The following is a 24,421-nucleotide window of genomic DNA, read 5'->3' on the forward strand; positions in this document are numbered from 1 at the left end:
TAAGGGAAGAAAATATGCATGAATTAGGGATTTTCTTCTGTCTTTAACAAGACGAGAGACAAGGGGTCTGACGGAGGAGAAGTAAAGGATGCTTTGAAGTCAGAGCAATTCAGAAAATGTGACTGCAGTGCTAAGCAATGCCCCTAAGGCCATGTTCAGACTGACTGGAGCTCTGCATGATAAAACACAGCTCTTATATTCATTTCATTGGGCCCAGCCTGTTGTCTCAGTGGGGCTGCAAAATGATGCAGGGTCATTCAGTAAAAAGACTCAACATGATGCCATCTGTGGAGTCATGGCCAAAGAGCTGTTCAGTATTTTTAGGTTTTAAATGCATTAATCTGTTCCTCCAACTGGACTTTCTGGACTGTATGTCATTTTTTTCATGGGTACCTTAAACAGCTCATCTCAAACAATGCATCCTTCTGCACTGTTTTAACAGGACTGCTTTTGGTCTAAATACCTGCTAACTCCAAGTTTTATTGATGAACAGTGATGGTGTGAGGCTGGGTCTGTGCAGCTATAGCCAACAAATTCAAATGGCTTGTCCAAGGACAAGTTTGTTAATTGGCAAATGTCCTGGAATTCTTTTGTACTTGTAAATGACCATGGCATCCATCAAAGGTATTGATGGATAGCTAGCTTGTGTAGGTAGCTACAGTCAAGAATGGGTCTTGGAAAGCCACCAAACACTGATAGCTGGGTATGAGATTGCTTTTTTTTCTTTGTAGCACAAGGACTCAGTTTCTTAGTGTCCTCTCTTTATATTTCCCTTATCTCTGGGCTTCAGACTAACACTGCTTAGCCATAAAATCTCTATTTCTGTGGCTTTTCCCATTAAGGTGACATAACTACAACATACATAACCTTCAGTCTATTAACTGCCCCTAGATAAATAAAGGTGTATTCATAATGTTGCATGCAGAGTAGAGGCTTTAACTTTCAATAGGTGAAGGCAAAATTGAAAGAAATATTCATAGTGCTTTATGCAAGTAGAAATACCAACAGGTACATCTCAGCTGCAAGACACAACAACAAACAGTCAAACACTGGGCAGGTTGATGTGGTCAGTGACTGAATAAGATTGCAAAGCGGCCAAAATGAGTTTCCTTCATAGGGTGGCCAGACTTACCCTTAGAGATAGGGTGTGGAGCTCAGACATCTGGAAGGGACTCGGAGTAGAGCCACTCCTTCACACTGAAAGGAGCCGGTTGAGGTGGTTTGGGCATCTTATCAGGATGCCTCAAGGGCGCCTCCCTTTGGAGGTCTTTGGAGGCATGTCCAACTGGTAGGACTGCAGACAGACCCAGAACACGCTGGAGAGATTATATCTGTCATCTGGCCTGGGGATGCTTCAGAATCTCGCCAGAGGTGCTGGAACACGTTGCCGGGGAGAGGGATGTTTGGACCACCTTGCTAAACCTGCAGTACTGAGTGCTTAGTCTCGGGAAGACTGAAGTAAAGAGGTACAAGGTACACTGAGAATCAGTCTGCCACAGCTATCCTAAAAGTACCAGGCATCCACTTACATGACTACACAAAATAGAAACATGTAATTGTTGCTTTTAATGTACATTTGATGTTTTAATCTAAATGTAGTCTGTTTTATCTATGTATGCAATGTAATGTTTTATCTATGTGATGCAAATCACATCCAGTTTTAAACATCTGTGACCGTCATGCTTAAATGCAGTTCAACAGTCAGTTCACAGCCTTCACAGAAATACACAGCTCTGTGTGTTTCTTTTTACTTCATGTTTTATGAGGCGAGTGGGCAGAAGGTAGAACCCTCCTCCATGACACCTTATTAAGAGCTTATCTACAGGTGCAGGAGAGGGCAGAGGGGTAGAGTACACAAGAAGGAAGAGAGAGACACAGAAGGAGGTACAATGGTGTGAAAAAGTGTTTGCCCCCTTACTGATTTCTTATCTTTTTGCATGTTTGTCACACTGTAATGTTTCAGATCGTCAAACAAATTTATATATTAGTCAAAGATAACACAAGTAAACACATCATGCAGTTTTTAAATGAAGGTTTTTATTATTAAGGGAAAACAAAATCCAAAACTATAGAGCCCTGTGTGAACAAGTGTTTGCCCCCTAAACCTAATAACTGGTTGGGCCACCCTTAGCAGCAACAACTGCAATCAAGCGTTTTCGATAACTTGCCATGAGTCTTCCACAGCGCTGTGGAGGAATTTTGGCCCACTCATCTTGGCAGAATGGTTGTAAGTCAGCCTGTAATTGTTGCTTTTAATGTACATTTGATGTTTTAATCTAAATGTAGTCTGTTTTATCTATGTATGCAATGTAATGTTTTATCTATGTGATGCAAATCACATCCAGTTTTAAACATCTGTGACCGTCATGCTTAAATGCAGTTCAACAGTCAGTTCACAGCCTTCACAGAAATACACAGCTCTGTGTGTTTCTTTTTACTTCATGTTTTATGAGGCGAGTGGGCAGAAGGTAGAACCCTCCTCCATGACACCTTATTAAGAGCTTATCTACAGGTGCAGGAGAGGGCAGAGGGGTAGAGTACACAAGAAGGAAGAGAGAGACACAGAAGGAGGTATGTCTGAAGGTCTGGTCTGAGTCATATTGAAGGTTGTCGAGTTCAAAAACAAAGCATGCTTGTTAATACATTAGTCCACCTACTGGGATAACACTGGGTGGTCTTTTTCAGAGCCCGGTGCAAGTGAGTCATTATCATCATGTCCGGTCTTTAACTTTGCATTTTACAAGTCAGTGTATGACCTTATTTATAATTATTACTGTAGACACTTCTTATTTCTTTTACTTTTAATTGATTGAATTATTATATTTTTCTATGTAGTGTCCCTACGTACTGTATGTCTGCATCTCTGTACCTAATCCGGCAGCATTCAAGCAGCTCAGGTGACCTTCAGATCTGTCTTCTCTCTGTGTCAGTGCACTATAGTATTTTTTTTTGCCATGCCAATGCTTTGTTTTTGTTTTCTTCCACTGCTTTAATCAAGAACCCTGGCTGAGTCTTTGGTTTTTGTAAGAGAGAAAAGCAATATCTGCTCAATCACCCTTGCAGCCACTCTCTTCGCATCCTTTAATAATGGTTTCACATTCACAATGAAAGCTAGTGGATAGCCTTGCTACCTGTTCATGACACCTGTAATAAGCCTTTATTTCCATGCATCCAGTTGGTTTTGTTTGTCTTAATATGCGGAGTGTTTTGTTTGATAAAGCAGAAGACACCTGATTTTATTATAGTGATGAAAGCCTCAAGGTTACAGTCATTATAGCAAATTCTGGGTTCATCTGTGCTATTTAAAGATACAATCAATTCTTTTGGAGGAAGGTTTTACTATGCGAATTGTGGATCCTTATGTGGCCTTTTTAAACTCGATCCAATCTATTCAATTTGCCACAAGTGGACTCCAATCAAGTTCTAGGCATGTGAGGGGTAATTAAAACAAACTGGATGCACTTCACCGCAATTTAGAGTGCCACAGCGAAGGCTCCGAATACGTCTGTAATGAAAGATTGCAGTTTTTCAGTTATAACATATTTGCAGTAATTTCTGAAAATATCTTCACTAGGTCATTATGTATTAAGGAGTATACAGTAACATTAACAGTAACATTACTTTTTTTGTAGGGTAAGGAATATCTATAAAAATAAGCTATAACATAATTATTAATCCTAGTCTAGCAGCCCTCCTTCACTTTGACATTTGAGGGGTGGTGTATTTGCCGTTGGTTGGTGTTCAGTGGGCAAACTGGTCTAGAATATTGTTGAGGTGCAGTGTAGGTGATATCCTCTACACTTACAGTACATTCAGGTTACCTTTTTTATATAGTGCACTCCAATGTCCTCTGTATCTACATGTGTTAAACACAAAAGAAGATGTGGATGATTTGGAGCTGATGAAAAGCACTGACAGAGCTTCTGTTATAAGTGAGTAATATAACACATAAGTTTAGCTGAGCAATTAGTAAAGTGATTCTTTATCCTTTATCCAGATCCCCATTAGCTTCACAAAGTGATCGCTTGTCCTCGGGGACAATAAAACAGCGAATTAGATAAACAGCTGTTACAGCAGGTTGATCAATAAGCCTAAAACAAACTCATGCACATGTAACTAAACATTAATTAGTGAAAGAGTAGTTGACTACAGTTTTTAAGTGACTTAAAAATCAGAACAGGTACAAACATTAACATTTTTTGTAACCATTTCCAACTTCGACACCCACATATCATGTAACACAGTACCACAACTATTAGCCTGTCTGGTCTGCGAGGCTTGAAAACAGAAGGGGACAAGTGGAGGAAGAAGTGTGAAATGGTAAAAGGCTTCTTGGACATGGTGCTTGCTCCCTGCTTTTAAAGAGGCATTTGGGATTTTACACACACATTTTGAGTTGTCATTTCATGTGTTTGGATCAGATTTAACACCACTGCCCTTTTCAACATGGAACAAATCTAGTCTACGCGGGGGCGAAGAGCTGTGGCTCTCTGCTGAGGTCCACTAATAAAGCCAGTTACAAGAACTTGGGCTTAATGCCTCCAATGCGCTGGTGAACCATTTCTATAAGGACACTCAAGTGTAGATAAGTGTGGAATTAAGTTTTCCAGTGTAGCTGCAACAAAAAAACCACAGCGTCATGTTTACATTCATCAGTGGACTCACAAAGGTCCACCAATGTGGCATTTAAGTCACAAAGTCCTGCTGTCTCCTGGCCCCTTGTCGCTTGACACAGTTAAGTTAATGGTACTGTAATATGAAGAAAGATTGTATTTAAAAAAAATATTTTTTTAAAATTTGCCTCTTATTTGTCTGCTTATTTACTGTGGTGCTGGCTGTCCTTACTGATGTTACAAAAGGGTCAATGAAGAGCAGCCAGCTCTTGTTTGTGACATTTTGAAAAGTGAACTTTCAAAACAGTTTCTCATTATGCGCCCTGCTTGTATTTGTTTCTATGTGTGCCTCAGCTCAGACAGTTCATAACCTTCCCCATTAAACGTCTGCAGTACCCCGAGTCACTCGTCTCTGTCCAGCCGGTAAAACAAGTGGTAAAGAGATCAGCACGGTGTGTGTGAGTGGCTGCCGAGTTACCGAATCTGCACAGGAACTCTAAGATATGTCTCTGGTCAGAGTGGACTGTGACTTTGGTAAGGAAAGAAAACCCAACAACACTTTTTTTTCCCCATCCTCAGAATAGCCACACATCAACAACTGGACCATGTTTAGTGATTTATTTCTCCTCAGTTCGAAATTAATCTAATTTATTTTGGAGAAACAGATGGTATTTCATTGCCGCAGAAACTGATATATCCATTGATTATATCAGTCTGTCACTCCTACAGTCAGTCTCTTATTGCTGATATATTGGCCTGATCCAGGGATTTTATTAAAAATTAGATTGTGTTATCTGCCTAAAACACGATGAATATGGCTCATATTTAATTTAATCTAATCATCAATTTAGTCTTAGGAAGTTTATCTAGTGTCAGGGTGTTTTCACACCTACAGTTTGGTTCATTTCATCTGTACCAGCGAAAATATACAGTGATCATCCACAACATTATGACCACCTGCCTAATACTGTGTATAGAGTCAGTGTAGAGGTTGGCTGGTACTCATGTCACTCAGAAGCTCACTGACTGAACCAGTTTTGTAGTATTCAAGTGGCCAACACTGTAGAAAACCAAGTTGTTACTGGAAATCAAGTCCCTGAAGCAGGTGCCTCTTCAGCACACTTCCACATGCTTAAACACACATCTACTGTATACCCACAGCCCAGTGATTCAACCATTAAGCTATAACGGGAGTTAAATTGGCTAGTGCGCTACTTTGCTTTGCTATTCTTGAAAGCAAAATTGGACAAACAACTTCTGCAAAATTGAAGCTGGGCATCACTGCTGCATAATGAGCAGCTGTTCGTGAGTGTTTTTTTTTTTAAACACTCCTCCTGTATTCCAAAATCAACCATCTAAAATGATCTATTTATTCAATCATAAAAGCACTGTCAGTTAAAAACTGCTGTTTAATCCTTTTGTTAAAGTTTAATCAAACCCCGCTGAAATTTGTGCCATAGCTTGGAGAGATGGATGATTTTCTATCAAATCATCCATCTCTCGCTCCATCCATCCGTCAAAGAACAGTGAAGGGGACTGTTGGTTTGTCCACGTGTCACTGCAGTTTCCTCTGTATTCGTGCGGTTAAGTTCAAGGACACACTGTTTACATATACTCCCAAAAACTGGAGACGAAAGCGGACTGGCTGTCATGCTGCTTATATTTCTTGTAAACAACAGGTCTGATTAGCAAGGCTAGAAGCCTTTCTTCATGTTTGCCTGATAATAATTACTACAGTCCGAGAAAGAAAAAAAAAGACTGAAATTGGGTTACCAACAATGTAAAAATATGTGGATTTCCAGGAAATATACCGTCTGAGGTCAGAAACAGCCTGCGTGCAGCCTGTTATCCAGCTCCGATCTGCTGCCCTGTGTTCATTCGTGGAAAATAAGATGAGATTTCCCCTCCTGGAAACCAACAGGGTCCAATTCTCAAGAAATCTGGCATTTTATAGGCAACACGGGAAACAACACACTCCCATGCACACACACACACACACACACACACAAAGTTTAAGTACACAAACACACTTAAACAAAAGCAGACTACTCAGTGGCAGCCCACCTCCTTAAGGAGGTTTTTATTTGCTCAGACAGTGAGAAGGCAGAGAGTACTGTAGAACTTTCTGATGAGGTTTTACAGTATCCCTAACAAGCAGAAAGAGGAATTAATCCTAACTATGGACATTTTCTTCTCTTCCTTTATTCCCCTCTTTCTTGTTTTTCCCTCTGTTCTTTCTTCCTTCTAACATTTCTTGAACAGTCACTCGAAAAAAAAAACCACAATCTGTAGAAGATTCCTCCCATTTTTAATCTTACACAGTGTTTCCTGTGGATCAAGAGGCCTGGCATGGAGGCTGTGTCCCCCAGGTGGGGTGGGGGGATTGTTGCTGTACATCTTCATTTGTATATTTTCACTTTGTATTCAACCCAAGGCGTGAATATTGGAGCATTAGGCCAATCTGGGTCCCATACAGACTTTCTCTCTCTCTCCTCTGTCTAGAAATCTACTAGACAAAAGTGGCTTTCATGTGGGGCTATCTCGAAGAAATCAGCATGTTTTTTAATGTATAAATTCATTCAATGATTTTGTTGTGTTTACCCGGCAGGCTACAGGGAGCGGGGCAAAGTGAAACCAAAAAGCTCAGAGCCATATCAGGAGTCTGAACAGTCATAACAGATATCAGTAACAAGTTTGACTTAAACAGCTGTCTGTGAAGATTACACTTCACTAAACGCACCAGAGCAAGCAGACCAGAAGTCCAGGGATCCAGGGGTGATGTTGCTCATGCGTGTGTGTCTGAGACACATCTGATAGAATGGAGTTCTATCTGTTGTGTGACAAACTAATCTAGAAACAGACTCAGGATGAACTGGTCTGCACCTGTGAATGTTACTCGCCACGTTGTTTGCTAACATGCCAGCCATAATAATTTGTTTCCATATCTGACTAATACAATTTTAGCCAAATTAAAACTGTAATATGAATGTAAATTTGGCTTTTGGTTGCATACTGTAACATGTCCTGCGTGCTTTCTCTCATAAATCATTAACTGTGATACTCATTTACGCCTTTCTGCACACAATCCGATTGGGGAAATATGATGTGCGTTCATATTTCGCATTCTGATAACATTTACAGGAGTCACAAAAAATACCTTTCACCCCCTTCTCCATCTCATCTGACTTTAAAATTCAAATACACACATACACAGTGGAACCATAAAAAATTTAACACATGCTGATGCCCCTTGCAGATGGACACACTCCTACATGAGGAGTGCATAGGGACTGATTAATAGTGCAGTGGACTTGTAGCTGTGAGCTAGAGCAACAGGTTTCAACTGTATCACAGGGAATTATGGTAATAACAGAGAGGATGGGGGGGGTCCAACGCCAAACGTACATCACCCCCCAGAATGATGACAGACTCGGGAAGCGTGGGGTCCATAACAAATGGCATGCCGTCTTGTGGCAATGATTTTTCTGCTGCACGTCCTACCAGAGGTGAATTACGTGCCAGTAGACTCGTGACAAACTTTATTATAGCTGATAGTAATTACAGTCTGGTTTATGGGCCCCAACATTAGTCAAATGAGAGCAGTCCTTCAAAGGGCTCTTTAACATTTATTACTGTCTCCTGTAGTTTGACCTTGAAATCTGACTTAGAAGAGGATGAAGGGGAAAACCCAGTAACTGTGGCTAGGATCAGTTTCTGGAAAGGAATAACAATTTCTAACTGTGAAATGATCAGGAAACTGTAAAATATAGATCTTTTGGGTGTAATAGCTCCACAAAGGGACAGGTTTCAGTCAGCCTCTCCTTGTTTTTCCTCTTCCTCAGTTTCTCTATTCTCCTTTGCATTTATTCTGTAATGTGTTTTCTAAATAAATCCCATCAAGACAATACATTTATGTAGATTAAATTTCATAACTATACAAGTGCACAATAAAGACTTACATTAACTTACAAGATCTGGTTGTACTGTGTGGTGTGCTTTGCAAATAATCATTACAAAGTGTAGTTAACTGCAATTAGCCAGCCAGCTCTGATTGATTCTTTCAAATTAAGGCCTAATGTGAAAAAAAATGCCTCTGACATTTCATATTATTGATATTTTGCCAGTATGTCACGCTTATCTCTCAACATGGATAATGTAGAGAGATGATTTCTGCGTAGATGCGAGAACTGCTGGTCCCTAAAGTTCACCTCTCTGCTGGTGTGCCATAAACATGTCTCCTGCAACAGGAAGTACATTTTGTAGGAAATGAAAAAGCAACCAAATTAAGTTTGATTGAAAAAAAGTGATTTCTAGTAGACAGGTTTGCATGCTGCTGCCTGTAAGGTGCTCTGGTGGAGCTTAGCCCATCACGCTTCCCCAGCTTTCTACTCTACCAAGCTGACATAACCTGTCACACTTCACATCCTCCTAAAAGTCCCATCACCACCACCAGCTCTCCCACAAATCCCATCTCATGAACATTTATGGCTAGTTTGGAATTACTAGAAGAAGTTATCATGATCAGTCATATCCAACATGGCTATCAGTATGCAGAAACCTCACACATTGGACTTGGAACAAAGTGAGGAATATTGGACTTATTTATTTCAGTGGACTTATTTTATAGGCCCAATCCTTTGATTTCATTTTTACTATGCTGCTATATCATAATCTCATTGTTCTATGTTGTATCTCTACTATAACAGCTTTCTTTTCATTTTGTGTAACTGCCAGAGCAATCCACAGATGTTTACACCTCCAGCCCCGCAAGAAAAATGGTTCTGATTTGAACTGTATGTTTTCCATTTCATTCCTTTTGTTCTCAAGTTTTATTTTTTCCGTTGTCCTCTTGGAACATGTGGGCTGTTGCATGAGGTATTGTATATGATTTTAGGCTCTATAAATAACTGTAATTTGAACTGACATGTAGAGTAAATGCCTGTGCTCACATAGACATATTTATAAACCAATTCTTTTGTATTTATGTGTGGAAAGACTTGCTGTATTGTATAGTCTTCTTTTCCATGTGCAGACGGTTTCCCCGACATAGGATGGGTGCAGATGTACAGAACTCTGAAAACACAGAATGTCTGGAACTCTGAAAGATGAGAAAAATAGAGTTACAAAATTTACCAACCAATTTTAGATTTAGGTTCAAAAAGACTAATTCTGGTTATAATTCATCGCTTTAAAATACCTCAAATATCTACACTGCAAATACCGCTACTGTCTTTTATTTCCCCATACATCTCGATTTGCAAAAAGAGAGAGATATAGTCAACAGATAACATAAGAAAAAACAGCCATCAGATTAAGGCATCTACAATCAGTGCCACATGGACACTGATAGAGATTGATTCCAGCCAGGGGGCTTTGTTACATGTCTCTCTGTCTCTTTCTGCTTTTTTCCTGCATCTTTCTAGACTGTCAACAACAAATAAAGGCCAAAAAAATCCTCTAAAAAATGAGAAGAATACTGTCAAAGTAAAAAAAAACAAAAACAAAAAAAAACTCCAAGCCTGATGATGAAAAACTGAAGAACAAATTCAGACGAGATCAATGCATGTCAATTTTAAAATTAACATTTGTTCAAGTGCTCGTTATATGAACCCCTCCCCTATAGCAGGAAGTGTCTATTAGCAGCTCTAATTAGGCACAGTGTTGAAACGGAGCGTGGATGTTGTAGTCAGAGTGATACTCAGTATGTGATGTTTGGGGAAGTTGGGTGGAAACTTGCCAAAATCAGCTGGCCCTCATCCTAAAAGCCTTTTCTGTTGTCACATACATGATTAGCTGACATACAAACAAGTATGGCAGCTAATCAGACCAATAATGTTATACTTATATTTTTCCTTATGATACTTAATAGGACCAGCTCTACACTGTGGCGCACACACACACACACACACAAGTACACGTATCCACACTAGCATTAACAAACACACAATCTGTTTTTTGAGGCTGGCCAGTGTGCATGTGTAGGCTGCACCGTCTCATCTACACTTCCTGACTTTGATCATGCTGATTTAATTTACATCGGCTCAGACACTTATTTTGTTCCACAGCAGGACGGGTACTGACAGGACGGCTAATGAAAAACGGCTCTGGAACAGCTCATAACATCAGTGTTCAGCTCTCTACTGGACTGCACGCAGCTTAAGTTAGTGACTCAAAATTGACTCCGGTGTTTCAGTATTAGCAAAGCTGTCAGGACAAGTTCAAAGAAGACAACCCAGGTCACTACTTTGTGTTGATTAAATACAGAAAAAGGATAAGTTAGACATCAAACCTCCTGCCTGACTGAGGGGTTGTGCGGACTTGGCATGTTCTCCCCGTGCCTATATGGGTTTTCTTGGTATGTTGACCTCCTCCCACAAAGACATGTTCGTTAGGTCGATTGGCGAGTCTAATTCAAATCCTGTGTTATCCCTCTTCTTAGAAGTTGTCGGTAATGCTCTGTGGGATCAAAATCAAGTCTGTGTTAAAGCACCAAGAGCCATTTCTTTCACTTTAATTAAATGAAGACACTTTTGGACAAAAAGCACTTTGTAAGGAACCTTGACAGACAAAGCAGTGTTAATGTTAGCAGTTCTTGTATAAAGATTATGGACATCAGTGTGTGTGTGTGTCTGTGTGTCTTCGTATTATTTATATAGTTGATATGAGGCTGTTTGAGTTGCTCACAGGTGGTGACAATGATGGATAGAAACTGGCTCAGTCTATAACTACACCTAATGTCATGCAAATTATTCTGAAGACATGAAGGACTGTAGAGATAATATGATGCCTTTCATCTACTTTTTGTGGGCTGCTGTTTACTTTATGCTACATACTATGAATTTTACATGTAGGTAAAACTGTATATTAAGCTGTCATTTTTTTATGGTAAACCAACTGGGGTGAGGTCATGAGAGGACGAATTAACGCAGCCTTTTCTGAGCGGTGACGTTATAATCAGTCACATCTATGCTGCCCATGATGCAGCATGCTGGTTAGCTTGACCTGCTTGTTAGCAAGACTTGGGCAACTGTTCTGAGGACATACTGTATTTCATGAAGAGTTTTCATAGCAAAGGTGTTGCTAACCATTGCTACTGGCTGAGTTGTAGTGAAAGCTAACTCAGAAAATGCACTACAAGGTCTGTTTGATTGTCTGAACGACCTTAAGGCTTGGCCAAAATTGAACTTTCTACATCTACATCAAATAAAATGGAGTATGCTCAGGTTGTATAAAAGGATTTTAATCTTGGTCTTCTAGCTGAATATAACATACCTCATGTGAAAAACCTCAGGGTGTTATTGCATGGTGCACTTAAGTTAGAGAAGCAAAGGAAGCTTTTTCAGATAAGATTTTTAGCAAGGGTGAAGCCTTTTTTATCCTTCAATGATCTTGAGAAAGTAAGACCTGCCTTCATTAGTTCTGGGCTGGATTATTGCGCTCCATGCAGGAGTCAGCAAATCATCTCTTCATCGACTGCAGCTCATCCAGAATGTGACGGCGCGCCTCCTAACTAATGCACTTTTTGGAAATACGGTCTCTTTTTTTTTTACGAGACCATATTTCTCCTACCCAGGCTTCACTCCACTGGTTCCACATCTAATTTAGAATTGATTTTAAACTGCTCCTTTTTGTTTTTAAAGCACTAAATGGATTGGCAGCTTTATATTTAAATGAGCTGCTTCACCCCGATTGTCCAAGCAGGTTACTTAGCTCCTCTAATCAGTTACTGCTGGAGGTGCCAAGATTCATTTAAAAGCTCAAAGGTGATTGTGCTTTTGCAAATGTCAGTCTAAAACTCTGGAATGGCCTTTCCACAAGATATCAGAACTGCCTCCAGTTTGGAATCACTGAAATTTTTTATTGAAATACTTTTTTCACTGCCATTTGAGAGAGCCAGAGCTGAAGGACCCACACTCTTAGAGAGGTCTGGTTTATTTTGTGTAGATTAATTCCATTTGTTTTTATCTGATTCTGATTTGACTACTGAGCAGCTGTTCGTGAATGCAGGTCATGGCATTCAGAAGCATCTACTACCAACTATCTACTTTTTTGCTTGTGTGAGAGATTTAACGGCAGCTTAAGGTTCAGTTATGTTATGGCTAGGGCTACTGGGCTTCCATAGGAATGTGCCCCTATGGCAACTTTTTTAACATTTTACTGTGTATTGTGTTATACCCCAGTTCTTTTATTGGACAGATCTGAGTAAGGAAGGAGTCCGTCTTTCTTCATTTTAGTGCTGATTTATTTAAAAGCCACAAATAAAGTTAAAAGAGACAACCCGGGTGGCTCCCTCCCTCAGACAAGCTGCTGGAGAAGAGAAGTTCCCAGAAACACAGAGCCTAATACATTTATAAGTTTTTGGGCTAACCCCTTGTACAGACAGATATAAAAACATCACGAGTTGGAGACAGTCTGGCGTCTCCTTCTCTTATCTAGAGCTCCACAGGCTTGGAGCAGCTGGTCATAACAAAATGAAGAATTCCATGTGTGTGTGTTGTCACATGGTGTGTAACTAAAACATACATTCAGACATAATTCTAACACAGGATTTAAACCAAGAAAACAATTGGTGTCAAGGTACACTTTTCAGAATCAACATTGTCTTCTAACCTTGAAGCAGAGCACACATGAGCAGACTTTGAATCTTACTAAACTGCATTACTAATAGATCTGATTCAAAACATTGTCTAATAATTATCTGACTGAATTATTAATTTCTAACAATTGATAACTTGCATTTGGTGTGATTTCATACCAAAGATTAACCCAGAAATAGTACAGTCTGCATTTGTTCAACATGCAGCCAGCTGCACTGATACACACAACCACACTAACACATACAGATAAATGCAAACAGACATACACCGAATACACTAAAATTGTCTTAGAATGTTGATTTTGTCTTGTTAAAGAGAAACAAAAACGGCAGAAAACAAAATCTTGTGAGCAAAGGCTGAAAGAGTGAGGGCACGGGGGAATCAAACAACAGAGACAAGCAGCAGAATGAAGACAGAGATGATCTAAAATCACCATGCAGATTACACCGTGCTTTTTGAGGGGCAGGAGGTTTGGGTCATTACTTAGTAAATGCAGAAATTTATAGTCTACTCACTGCATGGAAAATTGTTATGTGAGGATGCAGAGCTGAGGAGATGCACCTTAACCGGCCGTTGAGGATAGAAATGCTACATTTCATTCACTGTACATTTTGACTGCCAAGACCTGGCAGGCCACATAAATAATGTGCATATAGTGCAGTTCAGAACACAAACACTTAAGCAGCCCAACAGACAGGATGCATAATGACTGTGGCATCCAGCTCAGTGTCACTGGATCTTTCAATAAGAAGCCTGCCACATACAGTAGTAAACGTACAGTGTCTGATTTTAAGGGTCTCTAAGAGGGATTTATACTCTCCTGCAATGCAAAATGATTTCAATCTCTCTCCAGGCCCTGCTAGAGTTACCAATCAATGAGAACTGACTCAACATCTACTTTGCACTGTGCCAAGACTTCCAGCTCTCACTGGCAATATCCCAAAATTAGATCAGGTGGAGACAGACTCCAGTGAGGTTGCTGAAATTCCAACAAAAACTAAACTAAACTAAATTATCATGCTTGTTGCATGTTCACAGTACCAACTATTTAAGAACGTTTGTTTTTACTTGAAGAAAAAAATCATTTTTAAATGAAGCCCTCTGTGATTACATCTTTTTTTAGCACCGATGTGAGATCTCCTTGAAACACCAGATAAATCCTCTGCTATGTGGCACCATCATCACAGGTGACACTGAATTTCAATTGAAGTCTGCGTTTCCACGACACAGAATTTAAGAAGCACACCGCCCCCACCGCCCTAGTGCTAATAATGGTCCCTGCCATGACTGAGGACAGTGACAAATTACCTCTTATCAGCCACAAACATTGTCATTATTGCCAGCCTTTATTCCATTTCTTCAAGAATTATACCCAGTTTCCTCTTAGAAATCTTGGAAAACACTTGGTCTAATTCAAGTGTGGTCACTTCCAGACTGAACGTATTGAAAAGATGGATTCAACAATGAGTTGGTGTGAAGAAGATTTTAGCCAGTAAATAAAGTGTGAAGTATTAAGACCACTGTCATCACTACTATTATTACTACTAATCAAAACAACATATAGGCATGCTCTAAAGACTTTATAAAGGCAGGCAGGCAGGCACTTTGACTTCCTAGACAAGTCTGAAGTGACAAACAGTACAAACTACATCAAGCTAAATCTGAAATTTGGCTCAGGCAGACTTTCCCGTCTGCGATGGATTGGCGACCTGTCCAGGGTGTACCCCGCCTTCGCCCGATTGCCAGATGGGATTGGCTCCAGCACCCACCCCCTGTGACCCCGTTCAGGGACTAAGCGGTAGACAATGAATGAAAAAGACTTTCCCATTAAGAAAATGACCACTTATAGCAATTTGAACTAATACCGCCTTAATAAACACATGAAAAATAAATTGTTGCTGGCACACCTGTGCGTCATCATCTAATCAACTCCTGCAGTATTTCAACCCTGTCTTTGCCAGATTGTGCCATGGCAGCAAGTCACGTTCAGACCTTCATTTCAGAGCTATTTCCCAGTGTTATTGCGCTCGTCTTGTTCCAATTGTGATTTCCTGTGTTTAGATTCTCCCTCATGTGCAACAATCTCACCCCGCTCACCAGTCCACCTATCAGCCAAGTCTTCAGTCGCGCTTTTCTCCCGGCGCTCGACTTGCTTGCTCTCTCTCCACTGTCTACTCAAGCTCCTGCCTTTGCCTGCTATACCGTCGACCCGCCTCAGCCCCTGGAGACCACCAGTTTCCCCTACCCCAACCAGCACTCCTCTCCACCCCCGTAATGGTGTTTTTCCATCAGCACAGGTCAGCCCTGTTGAGCCAAAGTGTGCATGACAAGTCAGCACAGTTGTGTTTCCACTGCACCATAAAACGCATTGTTTATCTTCCACATCTTGATCTCACAGGATTGGCGTGAGCCACTGAGGAGCGGCACAGCTCAAAGTGTTGGGTGTAGTGTTACTAGTTTGCAACATGGAGCCCTTGGTCCTGGGCATTATTTCAAACCCTCATCAAAAGACAAAGTGACAGACTCCCCTTTCAAATCTTGCTGCAATGAAATTACAAATAAAAAGTCATTGCTTAATACAAGAACATTCCCTTGGTGAAACATTTCAGCTAATCATGTGTCCCAATGAGCCGGCTCTATTGAAGGCAGCGCTCAGCTCCACACAGCTCTGGGTAGAAGCAGGGTTGAGGCACTACCCCCTGCTGCTAGGAACAGATAGAAACGGAGGCCACCCTGTGCCCACCTGGCTCCTCGTAATTAAAGTGGGCTGACCTGTGCCGATAGAAAAACACCATTAGACTCTTGCTTTTGGGAATAAATCTCTGAAAACCCTTTTTCTCTGAGTCTCTGTTCTGCTTCTGGGTCCACCCTCTGCTACAACACAATAGTCACCATCACAGGATAAAAAAAAGACAGATTACAGAGCGTGTAATAAATCCAGTAATAAAATGTAATAAAACCCCAGGGAAATGAAACCTCTGAACGAAAATTTCATCCATAAATATCTGTCAGTGACATACTTTTGGATGCAATCACCAAATGTAATTGGATTTGAGACCGGATCAAATATAAAAAATATATACACATTATATAGATGTAGTCATGTACTCCAACACTAAAGTCAAGAGAGAAAGGAATATGCTATTTCAACTCATATTGTACTATGTGTGCTGGCTATCCTATTTTCATGTTAGTGGATCAAACAATAAACTGGAAAACCTAGGGTCATGTTTCCCACCCCTCAATCACTACTCTCCTCTCTCCGGATACTCCACTCAACAACCACTAATCCACAGAGCGCATGAGGGAAACTGTGTGTGTGTGTGTGTGTGTGTGTGTGTGTGTGTGTTTGTCACACAAGAAGCTTCAAAATCTGCAGCCCGGGTCAGGCTGCCAGATGCAATCCTTGACCGGAAGCAACTTCCCCAGTTTCTTTGCGAGTGATCTCTCCCAGCTGAGTCTCCATTCAAATAAAAACTCTGCTGCTGCTGTTGTGTAAGCTTTTGGTGCTTCAGAGAACTAGGCAGTAGCTCAGAAGCTGCAGTTCTTCTGACAAAAATCACACGTTAGTGGGCGAGGAGTCACCCTACAGCACACTGGTAAACAACACCACAGCAGTGCAGTACAGAGGCACAGAATTTTACAAGACGAAAACACAAATCTTGTGTGAAATAAAGTGTAAGCCAAAGTATATTTGATCAAGAAGTCAAACTGTAAATGATCTTTAAAGATGAAGTAAAAGGCACTAAAGTAAAGCATTAATTAGTTCACCTATATTCCAAACAAAACATATTTTCTCTTGTACTTTGTTGGTATGGTTCTGTTTTCTTTGCTAAGGTTAAGAAATAAGGCCAACACTTTAAAGGTGCAGTGTGTGAGATTCAGTGGCATCTAGTGGTGGGGTTGCAGACTGCAGCATTCTGCAACGCGCTCACACATCATTCTACAGCAATTACCATAAATGTAGTACAAACCGCACACTTGTAAAAGTAGTGAGGCTGACACGACCAAGCAAAAGCTAACAATGCTCAGTGGATCACAGTGTTACCCAGCAGTGGCATCTGAGCATCTCCAAATCCAAGCTTCAATGTGTAAAAGCAAAAATTCATGCTCTTGAGCCAGGTAATGTGTGGTTCGTCTGTTCTGGTCTACTGTAAAAACAAAACAAAAAAAAAAAAAACATGGCGGCCTCCATGATAGGGGACCTGCTCCTGTGTCTATATAAAAGGCTCATTCTTAGCTAAAAAAAACACAACTACACTTATTATCTGGTGATTAAACATTAATGAAAACATAATTATGCATACTATAGCTCATTTCTGCTAATACATCCTTCTAAATCTACACACTGCACCTTTAAATTCTGAGCCACAGGGAAGCAATTCAACATTCCCAGTAGTTAGTCAGTATGGTGCACCACTCGAGGAAGCACAAAAATAGTAACTAATTATTCAGAAACTAATTATTAAATGTTTATTACTATTATTAACTAATTTGCTTTCAGCACAGAACCGAGGTAGCCATCTGCAGTGCCAACTCACTCAGTGTCCTGCCCAAGGACACTTTGACATGTGGACTGCAGGCACCATGATTCGAACCTCAACCCTCTGGCTGGGAGACAACCACTCTACCCACTGAACCACAGTCATCCCCATAAGCATAAATGTTTGAAGTCAAAATGTTTAAATGAAATTGTACCAGCAGCAGTTGCCAATAGCAACAACTGAAACCAGCTGTTTGTGGTAGAATAAAAGATGATCACTAATATGTTTTTTCCATTAAAGGAACAGTTTGATATTTTAATAACTATAGGTATTAGTTTTCAGCTAACTTTTGCTCTTATCATCATAGAAAGCATTTTAATCATTCAACAACAGGCTGTTATCTAAGATTTATTTGAATCTAATTGTGGAGTTTTCTTACCTCCCAGATTGCTTGTGGGATTGGTATGAAAGCAAACATTCAGCTAGAGCTTTCAACCAGATGGATTAAGTGCAGTAGTAGACCTAGCTTTAATACTGTCATCAGCTGTGTAACAAGCAGCCAATATAACAGTAAAGAGGATCATGACCCTAAGCAGCAACACAGAAAAGCTTTAAGAAGAAGAAGGAAAGAATAGAAGATGAATTGCTCCTGACTTGCCTGGTATGGTTTATTTAGACGTCGGACTGTTTATTTCTTTGGCATGGTTTGGTTGGGAAAGGTGAGAATAAGGTTGAGCCATCTGAATTCTAAACCGTATCTTCAGAGCCAGGGCAAAAATAAAAGACAAACTGTAGTTGCCTGTTACTGCCATAGGAAGCTCTAGGCATCCAAAACCTTAACAGTGTTGCATTGAGAACCATGACCCAAAAATCATGCATAATACATTCTACTGTATACCCCAGATGGCCTCATTATAAACTTGATAGAATCGTTGAAGTGTCAGTCAAGTGAGTAGAAAAATCACAGTGGGTCATGTATCTATTTTGCTACATCTTGTTTCAATGTTGTGAAATATTTGCTTTGAGCGACTGGTGCATATATATTCAGTGGGCTTCTCTCTGTAAACAGGTGTGACCAAATCACTGTGAAATTTATATGCAAGCCACATGCGGACCTACTCAAAACAGGATGCAAATACAAGGGGTGAATTATATAATTGGCCTATAATCTCTATTTGTTCCATAACATGTAGAAAACGAACATCATCTGTGATGTCTACTGGTAATCACTAAATAGAAGTTTTTAAATATGGATATGGGTCAGGTGTTCACCATCATATCTGGCACATACCAGAACCACAAAATCCAACATTTGGCACAGGATGAGAGGCCTGGGTGGAGTTAATCAAGCAAACATGACACCAAGCAAAATTCTTTTTCATTAAGCATTTTAATATGGAGTGAAGTGAGTTCCTGACTACAACCTGTGCCACCCGGTTGTGTTTCCAAAAGCCAAAATCATCTGTAACAGACCAGAACTTAACAAAAACTAAGTAGAGAGGTCACAGTTTTGTGAGAAAGCCAGCAAGCCAACTTGCCAGAGAGCTGTCTACCAAGCTATCTAGAAAGCTAGCTAGCTAGACTCTAGAGCACACGTGTAAAATGTGTAAGGCTGACTTACAACCAGCCAAAATTTTTCTCCCAGCACTGCAGTCACGTAACACTTCTTAGAAAAAATCTTCAGGGAATATATTATGTGTCACAGTGGCCTCACAAATTGCTGGTCTGTACTTCTTATAGGCCTATATGCACATAAACACGCTGTATTCAATTTGCAAATATGCTGGTCAGACAAGGAAATTAATGGCAAAATCACTTTCTTTGCACTTTTTATGTTGGGTTAAATTTATGTTGGGCTTTTAAAAATTTGTATTGCTGACGGATGCTTCTTAATTATTGGTATTTTATTTTTTATGTTGGATTTGATTAATCAAATAATCAAAAAAATTGATTAGTCCATAAAAGTGCATCTTTAGTTGAAGTCTGACCCATCAAAACACCATGTTACACATTGCATTTGAACACTTCTCTGTGGGAAAGACTGTTTCCTTTCTCTGTAGACTGTAGACAGCCAATATACCTTTCATGCTGCTAGAAAACAAGTTTTAAAAAATAAGAAAAAGTCATGCCACTGTTTTGCCAAGGTGCCCTTGTAACAAAAAAAGGTTGCAAACCTCTAGGGACCTTCCCTGGTTAAACAAAAGTTAAATTAAGTTACAATTTAATTAATTTTTGTGCTGAGAACACTATGAGGCAGAATCATGAAGTAATGTAGAACCCAAGGGGGATAAAAATGAAAAAAAGACAACATAGTCAGGTCACAGTCAGGTTGTATGAGGAAAAAGCGGTGCCCTTTGTGCAGTCTATGACAGGTTCAAAGGTGTAAAAGTAAACAAGCTCACATCCAATAAGACCCTATTATAAGAGCATTTTTGCTTTGGCCTCAGATTCAGGGGCACCACTGCATACGCCACTTTGTGTGGTTTTAATGTGAGATGATCAAAAGTGATGTAAATAGATTTTGACCCAATGGATTCTCTTAATTGATATGGGTTACATTTTAGGGTGTGTGTAAAAAGAGCGAGCATGAATCCCTGCCCCACCAGTTCCAATCTCAAGTTTTTTTCCCTTCTCCAAAACCAGACAAGGTGATCAAAGGCGTTCTGACCTGTAAGGGTGACAGGATTATTACATATTCATTCTCATCCCGATACCTCATTAAGTTATACTGCTCCAGCTGCAAGTTCATAGAAAGTCATCAAATATGAATGAAAAGCACTTTTATTCACATTTTAAAGTGTGCTCAAGTGGTCACAACACCCTCCAACACCGCTTCACTTTCTAATAATGGGCTCGTTTGAAGCTAAAAAGAGCACATAGGGGATCTATTTTATCAGTTTCTGTCTGGAATAGAGAAAGTGTGGACTTTTTCCAAACCTAATGGGGGTATCAGCGGGCTATCTAAGGGGCAGGGGCGCAATATAAACAAATATATAGAGCACCTGATACATTCAGTGGGCTCCCATCTGCAGAGAATAGCGATGAAGGTTTGGTAAAAAGGCTACATCGCCAATTAACAATTTATAGGTTGATTGAGAATACAAAGAAAACAACACCTCTATGATGGAGCAAATAATTCTTTAACTCCTTCATAATGTAATTTTTTAATGTCACACAGCAGTGTTTTTCAGTCCTCGGCTTGGAGGCACACCATCAAACATGTTTTCCATCTCTCCCTGCCGCAGGACGCCTGCTACAAATCATTGCAAATCACTCCTGATATGCTCAATACACCTGATTTAGTAAACCTGAAGGTCATTAGGAGGTGTAGTAGAGCAGGAAAAGATGGAAAACATGTTGCACAGTGTGCCTCCAGAAGCAGAGCTGAACAACACTGACATACAGCACTAGATCTGCACAAGCCCTCTCGCCTTTGTCAAGAATGGTTTCACTGCTTTTGGTCTGCATGTGTATTAGTGGGGCTACTAAAACTAAACTAGTGCTGTACCAAAATCACTGGAATGGGATGATGTTGAGTAAAACAAACGCAAAATGTTTTTTAAGGGTGTGTTATTTTTGTACACAACGGACACAAACATTTTTACCTTAATGACAAGGTTACACCATAGTAAGGGCATTTTCACGGGCACTTCACAATGTTTTTCTCTTATGCGTTGCACCCTGTAGATCACTTCACTTTGTTTTTGGCACACTGAAAGGGCTTGATTCATGTTTTCTCACCTGAGAGTGCCTGATTGTTTTTGTTCTCTCTCACTAAAAGGACACCCAGTTTGTACTTTAGTATGCAAGATTTGGAGGAATGTTAAATGTCACTTTTCCTATTTTTTCCCCACTACAAGGACACCCATACACGACCTCAACCTCACCCCATTGCAACGCAATTCATTGTCATTTAAAGTGTACTTTGCTTTTCTCTTGTAGGGGTGCTTTAAAGGGCATTTCATCCTGATTCACTCAGAGCTTAGACAGCCATTGCAGAACTCTGCTATTTATTCTTCTTGATACAACCACCTCTTTTTGTCTTTGGGGGCACCAGGCACCCCCCTCCACCGAGTCCACCAGTGGGTGGGTGTCAACCGCACAGGGCACTGAAACAAGGATTTTCATTTAAAGTATGAGACTTGTAATATATACAGTGTAATATGCACAGTTTTTTATGTTCTAATTGTGAGCAAGTCCCATGACCAGACCAAAACCAACATTAAACTGATCCACTTACAGTGCACATAAATTATACTGTTTGTATAATCATAAAAACCAATAGGCTTGGGGTTAAACGCAGGGTGCAAATGTGGTAAGACAGCCAGGTTTGGGGCTTTATATGGGATTTGTTGACAACAAAAAAATACATCAAATAACATTACCCTTATTCTTTTAGTGTTCATCCATTCAGCCTTGCACCCTTTCTGCCATGTTAACTCATCACGCAAATGTATCCAAAACACATTGACAACTTAAAGCAAACAAATTACAGAGCACAGTTGTCTTTAACATGCCCTTGAGAAGGCAAGAAATACTTAAATAGGCCACAGTGCTTGATTGATTACTCTGAATATAGAATTATTTGGTTCAGGGGAATCTGAAAATGAAATGGCCCTAGCAATGCCATGTTTAATATTGTTACAGTCGATTTAAAATAGAGTTGACAGCACAAGATAAAGGCTACAGTGAGGAACAGAAGTATTTGAACACCCTGCGATTTTGCATGTTCTCCCACTTAAAAATCATGGAGGGATCTGAAATTCACATTGTAGGTGCATTCCCACTCTGAGAGACAGAATTAAGAAAAAAAAATTCAGGAAATCACATTGTATGATTTTTAAAGAATTTATTTGTCTTGCACTGCTGAACATAAGTATTTGAACACCTGAGAAACAGCAAGAATTCTGGCTCTCAAAGACCTGTTACTGTGCCTTGAAAAAGTCCACCTCTACTCCACTCATTAATCTAAATTAGTAGCACCTGTCTGAGCTCTTTAAAGACACCTGTCCACCCCACAGTCAGTCAGACGCCAACTACTACCATGGGCAAGACCAAAGAGCTGTCAAAAGACACCAGAGACAAAATTATGGACCTCCACAAGGCTGGAAAGGGCTACGGGGCAATTGCCAAGCAGCTTGGTGAAAATAGATCAACTGTTGGAGCAATTGTTAGAAAATGGAAGAGGCTAAAGACGACTGTCAGTCTCCCTCGGACTGGGACGCCATGCAAGAGCTCACCTCGTGAGGTATCACTGATTATAAGAAAGGTGAGGAATCAGCCCAGAACGATAGGGAGGAGCTGGTCAATGACATGAAGAGAGCTGGGACCACAATTTCAAAGGTCACTGTCGGTAGAACACTACGCCGTCATGGTTTCAAATCATGCATTGCACAGAAGGTTCCCCTGCTCAAGTCATCACATGTCCAGGCCCGTCTGAAGTTTGCCAAAGACCATCTGGATGATCCAGAGGAGGCATGGGAGAAAGTCATGTGGTCAGATGAGACCAAAGTAGAACTTTTTGGTCTAAACTTCACTCGTCGTGTTGGGAGGAAAAAGAAGGATGAGTTGCATCCCAAGAACACCATCCCTACTGTGAAGCATGGGGGTAGTAACATCATGCTTTGGGGGTGCTTTTCTGCGAAGGGGACAGGACGTCTGCACTGTATTAAGGAGAGGATGAATGGGGCCATTTATTGTGAGATTTTGAGCAACAACCTCCTTCCCTCAGTCAGAGCATTGAAGATGGGTCGTGGCTGGGTCTTCCAACATGACAACGACCCGAAGAATGCACCTACAATGTGAATTTCAGACCCCTCCATGATTTCTAAGTGGGAGAACTTGCAAAATCGCAGGGTGTTCAAATACTTCTGTTCCTCACTATATATTTTAACCCAGTGGTTAAGAGCAGAAACATCATCAGCACACTCCCAGTCTTCGTTATTTGTTGATTTAAATCCTCACACCAACCAACTCCGTTTTCCTGTTAATTTACTTCCACCCCACCTCCAATTTATTCCTCATTAATCTAATTTATTAATCTACTTTATTAAATTCTTATCTTTCTTCAATATATACTGAATACCAGACTGTGTCGAGTTGAACACACCCATGCTACATACCCTCATACACAATAAACAAATGTAACCCCCCACCGTGTCTCCTTTGTAAATGTCTATGTTGTCTTGTCTTCTCTGTTACGTCCTCCATCCTGTCAATGTGCTAAAAAAGAAATGTGTTTAATAATGTAAAATTATTTACAATCTATTTAAATTAAAGTTGGCAGCACAAAGATAATGGATACATTTTAATGCCATTTCTGCCTTATTACATATGGCATGTAAGGCAGAGAAAGGGGGAGGGAGGTGAGTCATACAGGATGACAGCAGCAGTGTGGTTTTAATGTTTGAAACAATCAAAGTGTCCATGCAAAAATAACGGTGAAAAGATGAGGCTTTTGCATATTTTCACAAATGGTCAAAGTTTCAACATGCAGATTTGGGAAGAGTATGGGTTGTAGAGTTTTGTTTGTGTGCACAGGAATGTGTACCGTATGTGCACGTAAAGTCCTCTTCAAGTTGAAGACTCCCCAGTCCCATAGGTCTTGCCTGACTGGTTTTCAGGTTCTGTTTGAAACAAACTCAGATTAACTAAGACACCTGTACCCAGGCACACAGACAGAGGCATGAAAAACTTTGAAGAAATGAGGTGAAACAAGGATAGAGAA

General features: G+C 40.3%; 1 long non-coding RNA gene across 2 annotated transcripts in view; it reads right to left on the bottom strand.

The window, feature by feature from the left end:
* Nucleotides 1–6,874: 6,874 nt before the first annotated feature.
* The window catches only part of LOC109971354 (uncharacterized), an 88,045-nt gene continuing 70,498 nt past the window's right edge, over nt 6,875–24,421 (bottom strand). The window contains exons 2-4 of one of the 2 annotated variants that reach the window (XR_002276536.1): nt 24,245–24,320; nt 10,903–11,069; nt 6,875–9,711 (exon numbers count right to left, since the gene is read on the bottom strand). This is a non-coding gene — a long non-coding RNA (uncharacterized LOC109971354). The remainder of the gene's footprint in view (nt 9,712–10,902; nt 11,070–24,244; nt 24,321–24,421) is intronic. The other variant, XR_002276537.1, reaches the window with a different exon arrangement.

This window comes from Monopterus albus, unplaced genomic scaffold (assembly GCF_001952655.1).
Source record: "Monopterus albus unplaced genomic scaffold, M_albus_1.0 scaffold222.1, whole genome shotgun sequence".
In the NCBI taxonomy this organism is placed as follows: domain Eukaryota; kingdom Metazoa; phylum Chordata; class Actinopteri; order Synbranchiformes; family Synbranchidae; genus Monopterus; species Monopterus albus.